This window comes from Lepisosteus platostomus, unplaced genomic scaffold (genome assembly GCF_059453375.1).
Source record: "Lepisosteus platostomus isolate fLepPlt1 unplaced genomic scaffold, fLepPlt1.hap1 Scaffold_59_H1, whole genome shotgun sequence".
Classification (NCBI taxonomy): Eukaryota; Metazoa; Chordata; class Actinopteri; order Semionotiformes; family Lepisosteidae; genus Lepisosteus; species Lepisosteus platostomus.
In genome coordinates this window covers 465,442-482,024 of record NW_028291675.1, presented here as the reverse complement: position 1 = coordinate 482,024, position 16,583 = coordinate 465,442, and the positions used below count along the sequence as shown (strand labels likewise).

The window sequence follows — 16,583 nt, the reverse complement described above, 5'->3', positions numbered from 1 at the left end:
ACACATGTATGCAATGCTTTCACTGTGCATTGAGCAATAGGGATCAAAAACACCGCAGGTAAGGTTAGAAGTCATGTTCTATGATCATTTCTTTCAGCATTAGGGACTAAATATACTAAACGTATGATGCTAAAATGTTATTTTTACACATATTAATGTAATAAATGATTGCTTATGCTTTATAAACAAATCTAATTATAATAAAAGCTTAAGTTTTGTATTTATCTTGTACCATAGAACATGATTTTCTTTGTATTTCAAGCCCACAAAGTGTCCAAATGATGCACCTTTGACCTCATCCAGAACGTATCATTTCTTGAAAGGGATTGCTGTCCGAATGCACATCTGAATCCCAAACAGAATCTCTAGTAAAATACGATCATTTGTGAAACAGGCAAATGACTGTCTCAGGGGCCCATTTCTCATTGTCAGACACATGTATGCAATGCTTTCACTGTGCATTGAGCAATAGGGATCAAAAACAGAATGGAAACAGACATGGAAACCAACGAGGATGGGATTTGAACCCATGCGTGCAAAGCACAATGGATTAGCAATCCATCGCCTTAACCACTCGGCCACCTCATTAACAAAACTGGGCTGTCCCAACTGGGTTGGTGCGCTCCAGATGATCTTTTTCTTTTTTTTCCCTTGTACTCGAGGATCATTTTCCTGTTCCACATGCGATTTCAACATTTTCCTTGGGAGATGTCAAGCCAGCAAGCCACTGCTGTGGTTCAGTGGCCAGCGTGGAGTTCAGTGGCCCTGTTGTACACAGAAAGCACATTGAGCTCCTTGGACATGAAAAGTTCCAGATAAAAGCCATTTGTCATCCTTTCTCTTGGTGTCGATGTTGCTATTGTATGTAAAGGTGGCAACTTGCTCAGCGAGCAGGCGGAGCACACACCGAATGCAGATGTGTCTGAGTGGTGTGTCCAAGTGGCTGCAAAAGGACAGCACTCCCGGGGCGCTGTGGCTTAGTTGGTTAAAGCGCCTGTCTAGTAAACAGGAGGCCCTGGGTCTGAATCCCAGTGGATAACCGCCTACGGCTAGACTTAATTAAATGCAAGTATTCATTTCCTGTCTTTAACACGACTTGTTTTTCTTAAAATGGATGCAACTTGCAAAACATGAAATACAAACCTTGCTAATCAGCGCTAGCAGCTGGCAAAAAAAAAAGAAGTCAGCAATGTTTTTTTTCTTTAACCTTAACCCTGCTAATGGAGAAGAGTTAAACGACCGAGTCTATGCAGCTTAAACGGTGTGCACGTCGGGTTCTTAGCTGAAAGGGTGGTAAATCACGCTCACCCCAGTCCTTAATCTTTTAAAGAGGATACAAAATTGAACCTAGTCGCCACATCACATACATCCTGTTCAATGATAAAAAGGTAACATCTATCCTCGCTCCAGAGTAAATCTCACGTTGAGGGCATATTTTTTTTCACTTTACCGTGAATCGGGCTCGGCTGCACAGAGGAGAGAGCAGAGCAATGAGGTCACGGGGACAGGGGAGTCACACGCTGGCTGTTTGAACACGCGGAAGATCACTGAGGGATCCACAGTATATGGACCCTCCGTGCGCAATCAGTCCGCACTCCGGACTCTGAATCCTGCCATCCGAGTTAAGATCTCGGCAGAACCTGAAGCGCAGTTCCTTCTTAAAACGTAATCTGGTGAGCATTTCTAGAATCGTACTTGTATAGATGCAGCCTTTAATGTGTTGCTAGGTTAAAATTGATGACTTCTTGTATTTCAGTAGGCAACTGCCCTCTTGATTTTGGATTTAATTTCTTTATTACAGGGGCGCTTTTATGAAGCCAAGGGACCAGGGAGCTGCCCCAGTACTGGGATGGCCAGTTCGAAATCATAGAAACTATTGTCAATTCCAGTCCCATGTCAGTGCGAGCAGGGATTTTGACATCTTGTTTTGCTATGTTCTGCACCAACAGGCAGGTGGCTCAGCCATTCCGTTCCAGTCTGGGGGTTCAACAGACTGCTAGGTTCAGTCTGATAAACTGAGCTGATGGTTGGAAGAAAACCATCTCAGCGTCCATTCTCTGTCCCTTCTTTAGGACAAGGCGTACCGGAAACCCTGCTGTTGACGCAGGAACGATCAGGTCCGATTCGTTTACTACCTGGCAGGCCTGAGGAATCGTCTGACCTGACCGAATGTTCTCGGGGTCACCGCTTAGAGAGTGGGCATCTGGGTCCACCCGTTTCCACAGCACACTGTTTACTGTGTCCAGCTGGGCGCCCAGTCGAACCAATAGGTCTGCACCAATGCAGACCGAATGGGTCAGCTGAGGTGCTACCTGGAAGTAGTGAGCAAACTTCCTTTTTCCGATGGAGATGGAAGCTACACAGCTTCCTTTGCTCCAAATGGACCTATGAGGTGGGGGTGCCCACCACAGAACCTGTGACTGCGTCACCAGGGTCACCTGACAGCTTCGCGACAGGTCCTCGAACAGACCTTCACTGATTATGGACTTCTCAGAGCTGAGGCTAAGAATTACATCATCAACCTGCACTTCTGCCACCTGGACCCCCTCCCACCACCATGGGGTGGTAGTCCTGGACCCCCTGAGGTACCAGGGTGCACAGAAAGGACTCCCATTCATTACCGGACAGGGAGATCCACTCTTCTTCAGGGATGAAAAGGGGGTGTGCTTTACCTGGCGGGTCAAGCAGCTGCTCGGAGCACTGCTCCTGTAGTTGGGAGACCGTGGGAGTGCTGGCCTGGGCAGGACTTCCCTGTAGTTTTGGAAAGCAAGAAGAGACATTTATTCTCGTCCAGAGGAACCAGGAGGAACCTCCAACTCAGCTATAGTGTTCAGTGGGCACTGTGTGATCACAGCATAACCACTGAATCCCCCTTTTTGCTGTGCAACAGGCTTAGGGTTTTTGACCTGAGCCCACAATTTTCCACGCTGGCAGTCCACCAGAGGCTCCAGCCTGTCAAGCAGGTCTTGGCCAATGAGTAGTGGCTCTGTTTTTAACCTAGAGATGTAAACAGGATGCACCACGTTCATTGGCCCGAACCTAAGTGCCACCCACACTCGGTGTGTGATCCTGGCATGATCCTGGGTATAGCTGGAAATATCTATCTTACACGGTTCTACCTTAAGTCTGATGCCTTTTCCTTTCGCTACTCGTTTGAGCTCGCTGAGTAGATCGGCTGACATCAAACTAATTTCAGCCCCAGTGTCAATCAGTGCTTCTCTATCTAAGACGTTTTCAAGAGAAACCTTGATATAAATACGCCTTGCTTTGCCTTTCTGGCTGAGATTCCCTAAGAATTGTAGGAAGCCTGCCTTTTCTTTGACTTCAGTGGCGGGGTCAGCGCCCAACTCAGAGTCAAAGCCTTCTTCCAGGCAGGAACCCTCCCACCCAATCAGATAGACTGAGGGAGGGGCTTGGGACGGATCCCCGCCTCCTCCAGTGAGAAGGGGCGTGGTCCCCCTAAGCTCATTCACACTTCTGGCATTCGCTGCGGAAGGTTTACCCTGTCCTGATCTCTCAGGCAGGGCTTGTTCAAGCCTGGCCAGGCGGGCTGCAGTCGACTCCCTTCGTCCAGTCTTATGATAGACTCTGCCTGAGCCCTTGCCTTCCCCGTAGCGCTCACGGCGGCTCTGACGCTTAGTGCGGTCCTGCCTGCCTATTTTGCGCCGGGGCTTAGCGGGGCTTACCTTCGGCAATAGGATTTATACTCTCCAAGATGATATTTGCACTTTCTGGAGAGGCGATTTTCTCCACTTCAGTAGCCCGATTTCGTCGATTGCGTGGAGAGGGCTGTAGAATGTGGCGCCGTCTTTCCTGCTCCGTCCATGACAGGCGTGCTGGTCTCTGGAGAGAGAGCACGGTCCATCAGCGCACCCCAATAAAGGCACTGGAAGCAGCTGAATCGCATTGGTGAAGCTCAGCGCTGGGCCGCTGGGCACATCTGACCACAGTTTCCGTAGTGTAGTGGTTATCACGTTTGCCTCACACACGAAAGATCCCCGGATCGAAACCGGGAGGAAACAGACCAGACTTCTTCTGTCACCACGCACAAAAGGGGATTGGGGATTCGCCTAGTGCTGTGATCGAACAGACCCACTCACCTCTTAGTGTGGCGGGATCTGCACAGTGCATGTCGCAGCGCATCCTGCTTTCACTTCAATGCGCGTCCTGATGTACCCCGGTCTCCCGCGTGACAGGTGGGGACAGGTGACAGGTCCACGTGACAGGTCCTATACTAACGAGGAAGACATCGCTCTCTCCGACCCCCGGCATCGTGTCCCGACCCACCGTGCTGGAAGCCGACTCGTGCTGTGATTCCTTTACGGAGCAGAAATGACAACCGAGGAGCCGAGAGATCATTTCAGCATTTCGCGTCTGAACGGAAAACACAAACGACCAACTCAGAATGATTTGCCTTTGACGCTTATCAAAGCGTTCTTTGTGCATCGAACAGACCCACTCACCTCTTAGTGTGGCGGGATCTGCACAGTGCATGTCGCAGCGCTCCCTGCTTTCACTTCAATGTGCTTCCTGATGTCGAGTCGTGTGCCGTGCGGAGGCTCTGAAAGCGAGAGCAATGAAAAGGTGCACGACGCTGTGTTAGAAAACAGAGAAGTGAAAGGCAGTCCTTTCTCTAAGGAGGTAAAAGAAAAGCTACTCCCCGTCGGGGAATCGAACCCCGGTCTCCTGCGTGACAGGCGGGGATACTTGCCACTATACTAACGAGGAAGACATCACACGCTCCGACCCCCGGCATCGTGTCCCGACCCAGCGTGCTGGAAGGCGACGCGTGCTGTGATTCCTTTACGGAGCAGAAATGACAACCGAGGAGCCGAGAGATCATTTCAGCATTTCGCGTCTGAACGGAAAACACAAACGACCAACTCGGAATGACTTGCTTTGGACGCTTTTCAAAGCGTTCTTTGTGCACGACAACTGCGCCGCCTAGCAGATACAAATGGGTTGTACAACTTTGAAGTAGCAAATGGAAGAGGGCTAAGCCTCCTCTCTTTTAGCCCAGGTTCGATCTGTCTCCCAGAATCACCAGGGCGCACGCACACACACACACCCGTGCCGTTGAAGTACTCTGCTTCATTTCTAAGGGCAACTCAACATTCACTCCTACCCCGAGTGCAGAAAAGACAGCGTCTGCAGCAACAGCAGCTCAGGTCTCTGCACAGGAGCTAAGCTGCCCCCATCTCCTCTGCTCTGCGGCTCCTACGGAGTGGAGTCCTGCCTGGAGCCGTGTTTGCAGGCGGCGGCTCCCCGCACCCTGTCTGTGCGTCGTGTCCAAGAGCTCCTGGGAGGAAGAGAGAGCCCTCCGACTCGGGGGCTTTTCCACGGTCTGTGTGAGGAGGGGCGGGTGTGTCCAGCAGCTTATCGAGCGGAAGCCTGGGGCGGCGGAGAGCTGTGATCGTGCAGACCTTGAGGTGTCACCTCTTTGTCTGCTTTCCCGCCCTCCCTCCGCCCAAGCTCTGCTCCAAAGTAGCCCGGCAACCCCTCACACCTGCACGTGTCACAACCTAAGGTGTGGTCATGAGACACCCATGGGGTGTTGTTCTGTTCTTGCTAATTGTTTCCTGCCCGTCGCAGGCAGGAGTCCATGCGAGGAAGATGCGCTGGACAGATCTCAGAGGGCGCACCTGGGTGGCTTTCCTTCTGAGTGACGTTCCTGCAACACTCTCCCGCTACTCTTGGTGCGCTCATGCCGCAACACAGGAAGGCTGGAGCAGGTGGCTGTGGGCTCTGTGCACCGCCGAAATAGCTCAGCTGGGAGAGCGTTAGACTGAAGATCTAAAGATCCCGGGTTTCGGTGTTTTGTTTCATCGCGCCCTTTGTTCCTCTCTCCAGCGCCCCCTGCCTAAAGTGACGCGTCCCTTTCTCAGTCCGAAACGCAAGCGAGACACCAGCAGCAGTCCCTGCAGGTTTCCGTGGTGTAGCGGCTATCACGTTCGCCTAACACGCGAAAGGTCCCCGGTTCGAGACCGGGCGGAAACAGCCTCGTTTTGCACGCTCCTGTACTTCACAGAGGTATTGAGCGACCGGTCATTTGTTCCCAATGTATTTCCGGTGCCTTCATGCACTCTTGTACCAAACGCACGTTCCTTCTGTATGCGGAGCCGATCATTTGCAATTGGGCTGTGCCGACAGATCAGGACGAGCTCTGTCGGCTCAATAGCAGCGCAGGACCTGCAAGAACAACAGAAAGATTAGCATCCAGCGGGGGCTTCTTAGTGAGCCCAAGATCTCATCAAGAATCGGCTCCAGCAACAGGGCTGGGCGCATTGTTCCATTCTCCGACCACTCTCGGTGTAAACAAGTCCCTCCTGGTCTCTGCTTGAATTGCACTTTCCTGCGTTTGCTTTGGTGTAACTGGCTTCCCCTGCATGGGCGAATGTGAAGAAGATCCTTAGTAAGTCATTGAAGAAACCCGAGAAGAGGTCGGAGTGGTCTCTGTCGTTCATCAACGATCCAGTCAGGCAGTACTCCTCTGTAAAGCGCCGTTCGTTCACATCAATTGGCTTTTTTTTGCCTTCATTCGTGCAAGTAGTAAAAGCAGACGCCCCTATTCTGCCGTGACCCGGATTCGAACCGGGGTTGTTGCGGCCACAACACAAAGTACTGACCACTATACGATCACGGCGAGTTACCGATACACACGTGGCAGGGCGGAAAAGGCTGTGCTCTCTTCGTGTGACATAATTCGGGAAAGTCCTGACGTTGCATTTCAACTGAGCCCCAGTATACATCGACCCTTCGACACTCTGAGTGACAGCTCTCTTGCGTGTTTTCTCATATTTATGTAGTTTGCTTGCATGATGCCCGGAACAGCAGGGTTGTGCACTCCCATATGGTCTAGCGGTTAGGATTCCTGGTTTTCACCCAGGCGGCCCGGGTTCGACTCCCGGTATGGGAACGTGTCAATCTTGCCTCCTGCTTTCCAAAAAATCAGCACTGTGTACGAAGGAGCCGCATTAAAACTACTCAACGTGCGAGAAGAGGGGGCGCTTGTTTCCAGCCGAAACTTCTCGCGTGTGAGACGAGCTGACCATCGCTGCAGGAGGTGGGAGGGTCACTCTGGTAGACAGGGCTGACCTTCGGCAACAGGATTTATACTCTCCAAGATGATATTTGCACTTTCTGGAGAGGCCATTTTCTCCACTTCAGTAGCCCGATTTCGTCGATTGCGTGGAGAGGGCTGTAGAATGTGGCGCCGTCTTTCCTGCTCCGTCCATGACAGGCGTGCTGGTCTCTGGAGAGAGAGCACGGTCCATCAGCGCACTCCAATAAAGGCACTGGAAGCAGCTGAATCGCATTGGCGAAGCTCAGCACTGGGCCGCTGGGCATGTCTTACCACTGTTTCCGTAGTGTAGTGGTTATCACGTTCGCCTCACACGCGAAAGGTCCCCGGTTCGAAACCGGGCGAAAACAGATTTCTTTTGTCGCCACGCACAAAAGGGGATTGGGGATTCGCCTAGCGCTGTGATCGAACAGACCCACTCACCTCTTAGTGTGGCGGGATCTGCACAGTGCATGTCGCAGCGCATCCTGCTTTCACTTCAATGCGCGTCCTGATGTACCCCTGTCTCCCGCGTGACAGGTGGGGACAGGTGACAGGTCCTATACTAACGAGGAAGACATCGCTCTCTCCGACCCCCCGGCATCGTGTCCCGACCCACCGTGCTGGAAGCCGACGCGTGCTGTGATTCCTTTACGGAGCAGAAATGACAACCGAGGAGCCGAGAGATCATTTCAGCATTTCGCGTCTGAACGGAAAACACAAACGACCAACTCAGAATGACTTGCCTTTGACGCTTTTCAAAGCGTTCTTTGTGCACGACGACTGCGCCGCCTAGCAGATACAAATGGGTTGTACAACTTTGAAGTAGCAAATGGAAGAGGGCTAAGCCCCCTCTCTTTTAGCCCAGGTTCGATCTGTCTCCCAGAATCACCAGGGCGCACACACACACACCCGTGCCGTTGAAGTGCTTTGCTTCATTTCTAAGGGCAACTCAACATTCACTCCTACCCCGAGTGCAGAAAAGACAGCGTCCGCAGCAACAACAGCTCAGGTCCCTGCACAGGAGCTAAGCTGCCCCCATCTCCTCTGCTCTGCGGCTCCTGCAGAGCGGAGTCCTGCCTGGAGCCGTGTTTGCAGGCGGCAGCTCCCCACGCTCTGTCTGTGCGTCGTGAAATTAATTAATAACGTTAATAAATTTATAAAGTTATAAATTAGAAATTAATAACGATATAATTATATTCATGTACCGCAACACAAGAATAGTACACGCTGTACATTGTCTGTCGATAATGTTTCTGTAGTGCTTTAGTGGGTTAGGTTCCTGACTTCCATGTCACACGGTCTATGATTGAATCCCATGGAACTATGACTTTATTTTTTAACAAACATTTCTTTGAAAAAATGAAACGTTTCCCTTGGTCAGAGATTAAATAAAACCTCACTTTTTTAGGTTTTACTGTGCAGAGTGAGGTTTTACCTCACTTTTTTTGAGCAGAAGGTTTACTGTGACCTGAGAAGGGCCGGCATCCAATCACGGTGGTAAATACACACAAGCTCTCACTCATCTGAGCTACATGGCTACCAAGATGATCTCGGGTGCGCCGAGCTGGTACGGAACATATTGAACTGATCGACGGCGAATTGTCTCTCAGACAGGCTTTTCACCTCTAAGCTCCCTGACTGACAGTGATCAGCTAGGTAGTGAAACAGTCAGCTGCTTCTAAGCCTTAAACAGCTGCATCTCGGCGCTTCCACGGAGAGATGATTTGAAAGCCGAACATCACCCATTGGGAACACCTTACTATCACTAGTTTAAGAGACTCTTAAGGTCTTGCAGAGGTGCCTGTCTAATAGCATGCGCTTTGCAAGCTATAGGTGTTTAGGCTGAGGCAGAATGCCTGTTAACAAAATGTTTTTCTAAAGGTGTGTCCAAGTGGCTGCAAAAGGACAACGCTCCTGGGGTGCTGTGGCTTAGTTGGTTAAAGCGCCTGTCTAGTAAACAGGAGATCCTGGGTTCGAATCCCAGCGGTGCCTTCTTTGTTCTGTCTTCTTGAACAGTACTGGTCATTATGGACAACCGCCTACAGCTAGACTTAATTAAATGCAAGTATTCATTTCCTGTCTTTAACGCGACTTGTTTTTCTTAAAATGGATGCAACTTGCAAAACATGAAATACAAACCTTGCTAATCAGCGCTAGCGGCTGGCAAAAAAAAAAGAAGTCAGCAATGTTTTTTTCTTTAACCTTAACCCTACTAATGGAGAAGAGTTAAACGACCGAGTCTATGCAGCTTAAACGGTGCGCACGTCGGGTTCTTAGCTGGTAAATCACGCTCACCCCAGTCCTTAATCTTTTAAAGAGGATACAAAATTGAACCTAGTCGCCACATCACATACATCCTGTTCAATGATAAAAAGGTAACATCTATCCTCGCTCCAGACTAAATCTCACGTTGAGGGCATATTTTTTTTCACTTTACCGTGAGTCGGGCTCGGCTGCACAGAGGAGAGAGCAGAGCAATGAGGTCACGGGGACAGGGGAGTCACACGCTGGCGGTTTGAATACGCGGAAGATCACTGAGGGATCCACAGTATATGGACCCTCCGTGCGCCATCAGTCCGCACTCCGGACTCTGAATCCTGCCATCCGAGTTAAGATCTCGGCGGAACCTGAGGCACAGTTCCTTCTTAAAACGTAATCTGGTGAGCATTTCTAGAATCGTACTTGTATAGATGCAGCCTTTAATGTGTTGCTAGGTTAAAATTGATGACTTCTTGTATTTCAGTAGGCAACTGCCCTCTTGATTTCGGATTTAATTTCTATATTACAGGGGCGCTTTTATGATGACAGAGTCATGTTCAGGTACTTTGCTTGATGGAGGAAGCTCATTTCGGACTCTGTGATCTGCTCACCTGGAAAGGTCTGCTGTACTACTACAAGAGAGAAGTAGTCTGGAAGAAGGGACAATTTTATGATGCTTTGGAAGGTAATGTTTTTTTTTTCTTTGAAATCGAAATGAATCAGAATAGCAGTGCAAAAGACAAACTCTTGGTTTGGTTTAAAGAGATATGGTTTTAAAACAGACAACATGGAGAAAACAGGTGTTTCTCACTTTTGGAAAAGAATGGACCGGGGGTAATATTTTACTAGTTGCAGGGCTGAGCTCACTGGGTTACAGTCCTGCAGTGTCACACCACGTCCAGTGGCGCAATGGATAACGCGTCTGATTACGAATCAGGAGATTGTAGGTTCGACTCCTACCTGGCTCAGGTCATTTTTAAACGCATCGGGCTGCTCCCTAAGTAGTCTGTGCTACTTACTGCATTGTAATTGCACCCAGTAAGAGATTTCCTTCATGTAAATGAACTGCACCTGACAGCTTTAGAAAAACACCTGGGCTCAGTACGGTGCTGAGAACTCAGCGTTGCTGTTCTAATTAGCACGCACTGCATCGGCTATGAACCCGAACTTTTCAATTATTCCGATCAGTAAGTCAACACGTAGTCCACATGAAAGGAAGAATAATCTCTTGTCTGTCTCTTGCTTTTATAGAACTGAATGTCCCTGACAATGTACTGTTAGTTTTAATTGAAGAACGGCATTTGTGTTCAAATATACCAGACAAGTTTACGTAACTGCTCGTGCGACACTCAGTTGTAATTAGTCAAGAAATAAAGTCGAACAACAGCTGCGGGTTTGATTCTGAACGTACAGATGCAGCCATTCAAAATGGGTGAGGTATTTCGCGGATGGATTTCTAGTCCATCGCTTTAACCACTCGGCCACGACTACAGCAAGCCCCACCGCCGTTGCGTTCTTGCTACATTCTTACCTGGATCGCGAGGCGCCGGCGGAAGCCTATTTCAAAGTCGTTCTCCGTTTCAAAAAAACATTTCCAAAATACAAGCCTTGCAGACAGACACGCCTCAGAGGACTTAAGGGTGGCTTCATGTCGGAATGATAAAGTCTCCCCGTCCGGACATGAAAATGCCACTTTGTTACACACACAAAAAGAATCAACAACAGAGAAATGCCCACAAGCATTTCAAAAGCCGCACCACGCCGCACTTGAAATAGCTCTTACATTAGAGGTAGACGCAGGAATCGCCTTTTTATTTACGCTCTTACCAACGCGATGGAAAGCAAAACAAAGCAAAGCAGAGCAAAACAAAACGAACAAACGAAAACCCTCACGTCCCGCACTTGCATATAACGCCGTTACGTGCCCAAGCGGTATTGTACATCATCCTAGCACTGCACCCCGGGGCGTACGGTATAAGGGAACGAGCACACGCCGCGAATCATCTCGAAACACTCCCTACAGCTGTAAGGCGCCTTGAAGCGTGCACCCCCAACATTCTTCTTTGTGCATCTGTGAAAGGTAAACTCTTGAGCAAACCCTGAACCAGCTCTAAGGAAACTAATCCGATTAGACGTTACTTTGACTCATCTTTTTACGCTCAGTGCTGGATTGCTCAAACTCTTACAGGGGATTCTGAGCGGTGTCTGCATACACGCAGTCTGATACGGGTGCTGAAAGCTTGAGCTACTCTCAATGTCATGCTGCCTTTCCCCGGAGTAAATCTGTTACATTGAAAGAATGCTTCTCGCAGGTTCAAAAAGGGACCCTTGTTAATTGGAGAAATCAATGATTTCGAATGAATTCTGTATGCGTTAAAAGACAGCTATACACAGAAAACATGCAGGACACTGCTCACGATGTTTCCCGAGCCGAAACACAGTGCGTTTTTCCAAGCCATTTGACAACGCCCGCCCACTGAAAACTGCAGCAGATCGTGTAAAGGCGTTCAACTTTGTAACTACTGCACGCACAGGAAGCAGAATAAATTCCTCTTTTCAAACTGTCAAAGGTTTGCTTTGCGAACGCTGCAGGACATCGCACAATCTCTTTTGAACGGGGACAAACGATTTCTTATGGGGCGCAGTAAGTACAGACGTTTAAAAAGCTCCACTCATGCCGACGATGCAGCATGAAGAAGCGCAACCTAACGTTTGACAGACAAAAGCCGGGCGCCGCTACGAGCAATATGAAATCAAACTGACAGCACACGGCGGTTCGCGCTGACTCAAAAGTGATCTCGACAGACGCTGTTCTCTGCATAACGCTGAAAGAGCTAAAGAGCGTTTCTGTTGAGACGTAACAAGCTCGTTTCTTTCTACCATGATGTCACCATGACCAAATCTGTCTTTAAACACCTTGCTCAGTCTCTGACGAGACTGTCAAAAATTGCTTTCGCCGATTGTATTGCAAACCGGCGGAAGCAGGGTATTGGGAAAAGTTTTCAACTAGCAATAATCGCGCCTCGGCTAAACCTCACAGGCTACGATACTGCCACTGCGCAAAGCTGACGGTTGCCAGGCAACCGCAGGGATCCTATGGAAATTGTTATCGATCGTCTCATGGCATGTCGTTGCTGTAACGCTTCATATTTGTCGTCTTCTTCTTCTAGCTTGAGGTTTTGAAGAATTTCATGACAGACAAGGGCTCCGTCGGGAACAAAGGCCGTTGTGAGAAAACAGTTGCTTATTTTCAGCACCAGAAATACAACCCTTTAAATACAAGATGACAGAACAATGACGAAGGGCATGCCGGGAGGAACTCATGCACTACAGTGGAAAGGGGGCGGGCACGTACAGTTCACATTCAAGCCACAAGTACTCTTCTCGGATGTTGCACAAACAAATCCTAACGTCTTGAAAGCATTGCAGCATGTTTGTGTCCCACTTCCCGTGACTGCAGGACGACTGACACGAACGGACAAACACAATCTGTGGCGTTTAGCGTGACATAGTCTTGCAGGCATCTTGCTGTCTCACTGCAATACTATACCGCTGGAGGAAACAGTCCATCTGGCCATGCAACTCATTTGAGCGTTGGTGGTATAGTGGTGAGCATAGCTGCCTTCCATGCAGTTGACCCAGGTTTGATTCCCAGCCAACGCAGTGGTGAATATTTTCAAATGCTGTCACAAGCCTTGGATTGTGACTAGCAAAGCGAAGCCTTCTGAAAGAGCTAAAGCACTGCAAAACGGAATTGAGGGAGAATCTTACAGGGGATTCTGAGCGGTGTCTGCATACACGCAGTCCGATACGGGTGCTGAAAGCTTGAGCTACTCTCAATGCTGCCTTTCCCTGGAGTAAATCTGTTACATTGAAACAGCCCCGGGAGTGCTGTCCTTTTGCAGCCACTTGGACACACCACTCAGACACATCTGCATTCGGTGTGTGCTCCGCCTGCTCGCTGAGCAAGTTGCCACCTTTACATACAATAGCAACATCGACACCAAGAGAAAGGATGACAAATGGCTTTTATCTGGAACTTTTCATGTGCAAGGAGCTCAATGTGCTTTCTGTGTACAACAGGGCCACTGAACTCCACACTGGCCACTGAACTACAGCAGTGGCTTGCTGGCTTGACATCTCCCAAGGAAAATGTTGAAATCGCATGTGGAACAGGAAAATGACCCTCGAGTACAAGGGAAAAAAAAGAAAAAGATCATCTGGAGTGTGCCAACCCAGTTGGGACAACCCAGTTTTGTTGACGAAGTGGCCGAGTGGTCAAGGCGATGGACTGCTAATCCATTGTGCTCTGCACGCATGGGTTTGAATCCCATCCTCGTCGGTTTCCATGTCTGACATGTGTGACGTTGGCCCTCCTGTTGTTTGCTCCAGATCTAGAGCTGTACATTTTCTAGCGGTGGCTGAACATGGTATAGTAGGCTAACGTCGGTATCGAGCAGTGACAGTAACAGTATTTACGTGCCGCTGCTGCCAAGTGGCTCTGGGTTGAGACCGCGTTTCCACTTACTTGCAACGCAAACGGAGAAAGCGATTTTTGACAGTCTCTTGAGAGACTGCGCTAGGTGCTTAGGGATAGACTTTGTAAGTTCCCCCTGGGATGGTGGCCTCTCAAATAGTTTGTGATTCCTCTAGACGTTTATACAGTAGAAGCCTGCTTCGTGGCTTAAATCCAAGCTAAGGAAACGAGTTAGATGTCTGATGCAGAACTGCGAATTCAATGAAGGGGAACACTACAGTACATTGCACTGTATGTGTGAGGAAAGCTGCCCCCTTCTGTCCCTTGTCGACCGAACAGAGTACTGTAAAGGATACCGCCAAGAAACTTTAGGATGCTGGTTGGAATCCAGCTCCAAAGAAGCCCCTTTGGGTGTTATGTCATCAAAAAGTAAGAACAGCGAATCTCCCTTTGATCAAAAGCGCAACAGAACTGTTTTCCGTGGAGCAGCTTTCAGACCCGCAGACCTGTTTTATTTGTAGGGCAGGGCGCATTCCCAAATGCGAATCTCCTGTTTTAGAAATGCTTTGGGCGGCGTGAAGTGAAAATAAGAAATGGGCTCCAGATGCACATGGAAGCAATCAAGTGTTTCATCCGAGCTGTTTCAAAGACTGCTCAAGAGCTTTCCTTTCACAGAGGCGCAACGATTAATGATGGGGGTGCACCCTTCAATGCGCCTTCCCAGTGGGCATTGATTCGTCGAATATACGTATATTTACAGCGAAAATACGGCTATACGTATATATACGTCGCCTCGACGTATAATCAACGTCGAATTGCAACCATAAAATCGACGACATGAATAAACGCATATATAACATCGAAAACACATCTAACACAGTGCCTGAGGCTTTTTACTGTATGTATCGTGTGTGCCGCAACTAGGAGTATACGGCACTCTGCACAGTGTTCGAAGTAAATTATTTTCGCAGTAATAAATTTATTATATTTACTATATTTATTATACACGTGTAAATTTATTACTGCGAAAATAATTTACTTCGAACACTGTGCAGAGATTCTAGACAAATTGCAGACAACATTTAGACGTCTAAGGTATGCGTTTAATAGACGAATATTATACGTCTTTTGCCCACTGTGCTGCCCTCTTGATTTCGGATTTAATTTCTTTATTACAGGGGCGCTTTTATGATGACAGAGTCATGTTCAGGTACTTTGCTTGATGGAGGAAGCTCATTTCGGACTCTGTGATCTGCTCACCTGGAAAGGTCTGCTGTACTACTACAAGAGAGAAGTAGAGTCTGGAGGAAGGGACAATTTTATGATGCTTTGGAAGATAGTTTTTTTTTTCTTTGAAATCGAAATGAATCAGAATATCAGTGCAAAAGACAGACTCTTGGTTTGGTTTAAAGAGATATGGTTTTAAAACAGACAAAATGTAGAAAACAGGTGTTTCTCACTTTTGGAAAAGAATGGACCGGGGGTAATATTTTACTAGTTGCAGTGCTGATCTTACTGGGTTACAGTCCTGCAGTATCACACTGGATAACGTGTCTGACTACGGATCAGGAGATTGTAAGTTCGACTCCTGCCTGGCTCGGGTTGTTTTTAAACGCATCGGGCTACTCCCTAAGTAGTCTGTGCTACTTACTGCATTGTAAGAGTACCCAGTAAGAGATTCCCTTCATGTAAAGGAACTGCACCTGAAAGCTTTAGAAAAACACCTGGGCTCAGTACGGTGCTGAGAGCTCAGCTTTGCTATTCTAATTAGCACGCACTGCATCGGCTATGAACCCGAACTTTTCAATTATTCCGATCAGTAAGTCAACACGTAGTCCACATGAACGGTAGAAATATTCTCTTGTCTGTCTCTTGTTTGTATAGAACTGAATGTCCCTGACAATGTACTGTTAGTTTTAATTGAAGAACGGCATTTGTGTTCAAATATACCAGACAAGTTTACGTAACTGCTCATGCGACACTGAGTTGTAATTAGTCAAGAAATAAAGTCGAACAACAGCTGCGGGTTTGATTCTGAACGTATGAGATTTCAGCGCCTTTTACTTCCATTGACAAATGACAGAGATTCGAAGAGAGATCCTTCAGACCAGCAAGCAAACCCACGGCTATTTCGGTTTTCTATCTAGGCAACGTTGGTGTCTGCAATAGCATACATGAAAGCGTGATGCAATTTCTGTGGCTACATTTGTTGCACGTCATGCACAGTAAGAGTGTTTCTAACACCAAATAAAAAGTCAACAATTAGCGATCACGCCTTCTCCTCAGTTAACCCACTGAAACCCTTGCTGTTAACAGTTCTTTACTGCGTGCTTTACGAGCACCTACATATTGTGTCGGTTCTTTCAGCTGTATTCATTAGGTTTTCAAAGGCATAAGTAGAGCACCAGAGGTGCGAACGCAAAATGTGTGGTTATCTGAAGAATGTATTTCCATGGCAGCAGGGCCAAGCGATTTAGCGTTCTTATAGTACCAGGAAAGGAGAAGCGGCACTTAGCCTCTGCCTCGCAGGCACAAGGTGACGTGCGGCAGACGCCGGAGTCGGCAGGTTTCGAACCTGCGCGGGGAAGCCCCAACGCATTTCGAGCCCATCGCCTTAACCACTCGAGCACGACAAAAGCGAGCCCGCCGCCGCCGCCGCATTCCTCCTATAATCAAACACGGACTGCGAGGTGGCTGCGGAAACCTTTTTAAAGTTGCTCTCCGTTAAAAAAAAAATACCTTTCACAAGATACGTGCCGGCAGACAGACACGCCTCAGAGGGTT

General features: G+C 48.4%; 7 non-coding genes across 7 annotated transcripts; 4 read left to right on the top strand and 3 right to left on the bottom strand.

Annotated features, from left to right (window-relative positions):
- Positions 1 to 506: 506 nt before the first annotated feature.
- Positions 507 to 588, bottom strand: trnas-gcu (transfer RNA serine (anticodon GCU)). Its single transcript has one exon. It is a non-coding gene; the product is annotated as a tRNA-Ser (tRNA).
- Positions 589 to 5,924: 5,336 nt separating this feature from the next.
- Positions 5,925 to 5,997, top strand: trnav-aac (transfer RNA valine (anticodon AAC)). The gene has a single exon. It is a non-coding gene; the product is annotated as a tRNA-Val (tRNA).
- Positions 5,998 to 6,571: 574 nt separating this feature from the next.
- On the bottom strand, positions 6,572 to 6,643 carry trnah-gug (transfer RNA histidin (anticodon GUG)). Its single transcript has one exon. It is a non-coding gene; the product is annotated as a tRNA-His (tRNA).
- Positions 6,644 to 6,844: 201 nt separating this feature from the next.
- trnae-uuc (transfer RNA glutamic acid (anticodon UUC)) lies at positions 6,845 to 6,916 on the top strand. Its single transcript has one exon. It is a non-coding gene; the product is annotated as a tRNA-Glu (tRNA).
- Positions 6,917 to 8,981: 2,065 nt separating this feature from the next.
- On the top strand, positions 8,982 to 9,055 carry trnat-agu (transfer RNA threonine (anticodon AGU)). Its single transcript has one exon. It is a non-coding gene; the product is annotated as a tRNA-Thr (tRNA).
- A 3,192-nt stretch (positions 9,056 to 12,247) lies between these two features.
- Positions 12,248 to 12,389, bottom strand: LOC148632883 (U4 spliceosomal RNA). Its single transcript, XR_015934173.1, has one exon. It is a non-coding gene; the product is annotated as a U4 spliceosomal RNA (small nuclear RNA).
- A 1,193-nt stretch (positions 12,390 to 13,582) lies between these two features.
- Positions 13,583 to 13,664, top strand: trnas-gcu (transfer RNA serine (anticodon GCU)). Its single transcript has one exon. It is a non-coding gene; the product is annotated as a tRNA-Ser (tRNA).
- Positions 13,665 to 16,583: the final 2,919 nt, after the last annotated feature.